This window comes from Monodon monoceros, unplaced genomic scaffold (genome assembly GCF_005190385.1).
Source record: "Monodon monoceros isolate NGI ecotype Baffin Bay Population unplaced genomic scaffold, NGI_Narwhal_1 Super_Scaffold_16, whole genome shotgun sequence".
Taxonomy (NCBI): Eukaryota; Metazoa; Chordata; class Mammalia; order Artiodactyla; family Monodontidae; genus Monodon; species Monodon monoceros.
Window position 1 is genome coordinate 28,534,238 of NW_021703772.1, and position 4,492 is coordinate 28,538,729.

Sequence of the window (4,492 nt, forward strand, 5' to 3'; positions counted from 1 at the left end):
GTCTGCAACTTTATACCTGTCCTGCCCCTAGGTTCTTCAGAACGATTTTTTTTTTTTTTAGATTCCATATATATGTGTTAGCATACAGTATTTGTTTTCTCTTTCTGACTTACTTCACTCTGTATGACAGACTCTAGTTTCATCCACCTCACTACAAATAATTCAATTTCATTTCTTTTTATGGCTGAGTAATATTCCATTGTATATATGTTCCACATCTTCTTTATCCATTCATCTGTCGATGGACACTTAGGTTGCTTCCATGTACTGACTATTGTAAATAGAGCTGCAATGAACATTTTAGTACATGACTCTTTTTGAATTATGGTTTTCTCAGGGTATATGCCCAGTAGTGGGATTGCTGGGTCATATGGTAGTTCTATTTTTAGTTTTTTAAGGAACCCCCATACTGTTCTCCATAGTGGCTGTATCAATTTACATTCCCACCAACAGTGCAAGAGGGTTCCCTTTTCTCCACACCCTCTCCAGCATTTATTGTTTGTAGATTTTTTCATGATGGCCATTCTGACTGGTGTGAGGTGATACCTCATTGTAGTTTTGATTTGCATTTCTCTAATGATTAGTGATGTTGAGCATCTTTTCATGTGTTTGTTGGCAATCTGTATTTCTTCTTGTGAGAAATGTCTATTTAGGTCTTCTGCCCACTTTGGGATTCGGTTGTCTGCTTTTTCGATATTGACCTGCATGAGCTGCTTGTAAATTTTGGAGATTAATCCTTTGTCAGTTGCTTCATTTGCAAATATTTTCTCCCATTCTGAGGGTTGTCTTTTCGTCTTGTTTATAGTTTCCTTTGCTGTGCAAAAGCTTTTAAGTTTCACTAGGTCCCATTTGTTTATTTTTGTTTTTATTTCCCTTTCTCTAGGAAGTGGGTCAAAAGGATCTTGCTGTGATGTATGACATAGAGTGTTCTGCCTATGTTTTCCTCTAAGAGTTTTTAATGTCTGGCCTTACATTTGGGTCTTTAATCCGTTTTGAGTTTATTTTTGTGTATGGTGTTAGGGAGTGTTCTAATTTCACTCTTTTACATGTAGCTGTCCAGTTTTCCCAGCACCACTTATTGAAGAGGCTGTCTTTTCTCCATTGTATATTCTTGCCTCCTTTATCAAAAATAAGGTGACCATATGTGCGTGGGTTTATCTCTGGGCTTTCTACCCTGTTCCATTGATCTATATTTCTGTTTATGTGCCCGTACCATACTGTCTCGATTACTGTAGCTTTTGTAGTATAGTCTGAAGTCTGGGAGCCTGATTCCTCCAGCTCTGTTTCTCTTTCTCAAGGTTGCTTTGGCTATTCAGGGTCTTTTGTGTTTCCATACAAATTGTGAAATTTTTTGTTCTAGTTCTGTGAAAAATGCCATTGGTAGTTTGATAGGGATTGCATTGAATGTGTAGATTGCTTTGGGTAGTATAGTCATTTTCACAATGTTGATTCTTCCAATCCAAGAACATGGTATATCTCTCCATCTGTTTGTATCATCTTTAATTTCTTTCATCAGTGTCTTATAGTTTTCTACATACAGGTCTTTTGTCTCCTTAGGTAGGTTTATTCCTAGATATTTTATTCTTTTTGTTGCAGTGGTAAATGGGAGTGTTTCCTTAATTTCTCTTTAATATTTTTCATCATTAGTGTATAGGAATGCAAGAGATTTCTGTGCATTAATTTTGTATCCTGCTACTTTACCAAATTCATTGATTAGCTCTAGTAGTTTTCTGGTAGCATCTTTAGGATTCTCTTTGTATAGTATCATGTCATCTGCAAACAGTGACAGCTTTACTTCTTTTCTGATTTGTATTCCTATTTTTTCTTTCTCTTCTCTGACTGCTGTGGCTAAAACTTCCAAAACAATGTTGATTAATAGTGGTGAGAGTGGACAACCTTGTCTTGTTCCTGATCTTAGACGAAATGGTTTCAGTTTTTCACCATTGAGAACAATGTTGGCTGTGGGTTTGTCATATATGGCCTTTATTATGTTGAGGTAAGTTCCCTCTATGCCTACTTTCTGGAGAGTTTTTTCATACATGGGTGTTGAATTTTGACGAAAGTTTTTTCTGCATCTATTGAGATGATCATATGGTTTTTATTCTTCAATTTGTTAATATGGTGTATCACATTGATTGATTTGCGTATATTGAAGAATCCTTGCATTCCTGGGATAAACCCCACTTGATCATGGTGTATGATCCTTTTAATGTGTTGTTGGATTTTGTTTGCTAGTGTTTTGTTGAGGATTTTTGCATCTATGTTCATCAGTGATATTGACCTGTAGTTTTCTTTCTTTGTGACATCTTTGTCTGCTTTTGGTATCAGGGTGATGGTGGCCTCGTAGAATGAGTTTGGGAGTTTTCCTCCCTCTGCTATATTTTGGAAGAGTTTGAGGAGGATAGGTGTTAGCTCTTCTCTAAATGTTTGATAGAATTTGCCTGTGAAGCCATCTGGTCCTGGGCTTTTGTCTGTTGGAAGATTTTTAATCACAGTTTCAATTTCATATTGGTCTATTTATATTTTCTATTTCTTCCTGGTTCAGTCTCAGAAGGCTGTGCTTTTCTAAGAATTTGTCCATTTCTTCCAGCTTGTCCATTTTATTGGCATATAGTTGCTTGTAGTAATCTCTCATGATCCTTTGTATTTCTGCAGTGTCAGTTGTTACTTCTCCTTTTTCATTTCTAATTCTATTGATGTGAGTCTTCTCCCCTTTTTTCTTGATGACTCTGGCTAATTAATGGTTTATCAATTTTGTTTATCTTCTCAAAGAACCACCTTTAGTTTTATTGATCTTTGCTATTTCTTTTCCTTCATTTCTTTTTCATTTATTTCTGATCTGATCTTTATGATTTCTTTCCTTCTGCTAACTTTGGGGGTTTTTTGTTCTTCTTTATCTAATTGCTTTAGGTGTAAGGTTAGGTTGTTTGAGATGTTTCTTGTTTCTTGAGGTAAGATTGTATTGCTATATACTTCCCTCTTAGAACTGCTTTTGCCGCATCCCATAGGTTTTGGGTTGTCTTGTTTTCATTGTAATTTGTTTCTAGGTATTTTTTGATTTCCTTTTTGATTTCTTCAGTGATCTCTTGGTTATTTAGTAGTGTATTGTTTAGCCTCCATGTGTTTGTATTTTTAAAATTTATTTATTTATTTTTGCGGTACACAGGCCTCTCACTGTTGTGGCCTCTCCTGTTGCGGAGCACAGGCTCCGGACACGCAGCCTCAGTGGCCATGGCTCACGGGCCCAGCAGCTCCACGGCATATGGGTTCTTCCCAGACTGGGGCACGAACCCATGTCCCCTGCATTGGCAGGCTGACTCTCAACCACTGCGCCACCAGGGAAGCCCGTGTTTGTATTTTTTACAGATTTTTTCCTGTAATTGACATCTAGTCTCATAGTGTTGTGGTCAGAAAAGATACTTGGTACGACTGCAATTTTCTTAAATTTAGCAAGGCTTGATTTGTGACCCAAGATATGATCTATCCTGGAGAATGTTCCAGGAGCACTTGAGGAAAAAGTGTATTCTGTTGTTTTTGGATGGAATGTCCTACAAATATCAATTAAGTCCATCTTGTTTAATGTATCATTTAAAGCTTGTGTTTCCTTATTTATTTTATTTTGCTTGCTAGAACTCTTTTAAATCTTCCCCACTTTTTGTTTAAAATCAAAGGATTGGTTGAGGCTGAGGCAATGACAGTTGTGAGAAAAAGTGGGAACTTTAGAGTTTGGTGCTTATGGGTTCTTATTCAGAAATCTCATAAAAATCCAGAGTAGACACAATATAAAGAGATGAGAGGCATCAACAAAGACAGCATCTGAAAAATGATGAGGAGATCAAAAGATAAGACACTGGACACCCTTCAAATGCTATTTCTCCTAGCATTTGAGTCTTTTTAAATCTCACTATCCTCAAGTAATCCTTAAAAAACACAGTTTATTTTCCATTTAGTGACTGACAAAGGGCTATCAATTCTTCACGTAGGCAATGTGATGATTAATTTTATGTTAGATCATAAAATGTTAGACTGGGCTAATGGATGCCCAGGGAGCTGGTAAAACACTATTTCTGGGTGTGTCTGTGAGAATGTCTCCGAAAGAGATTAGCATTTGGTTGAGTAGATTGAGTAAAGATCTGCCCTCACCATTGTGGGTGGGCATCATCCAATCCACTGAGGGTCCGAACAGGATAAAAAAGGCAAAGGAAGGGCAAAATCTCAGCTTTCTCTTTTTGAGCTTGAATGCCCGTCTTCTCCTGACCCCAGACATTAAAGCTCCTGCTTCTTGGGCCTTCACATTCCAGGACTTACAGCAGTGCCCACTCCTACCCTTCCATCCCACCCACACCCCCTTCCACTTTGCAGGCCTTTGGACTCAAACTGAATTATTCCACCAGCTTTCCTGGTTCTCCAGCTTGCAGAGGACAGATTGCGGGACTTCTCAGCCACCAAAACTGTGTGAGCCAATTCATATAATAAATATCTTCAGTATATC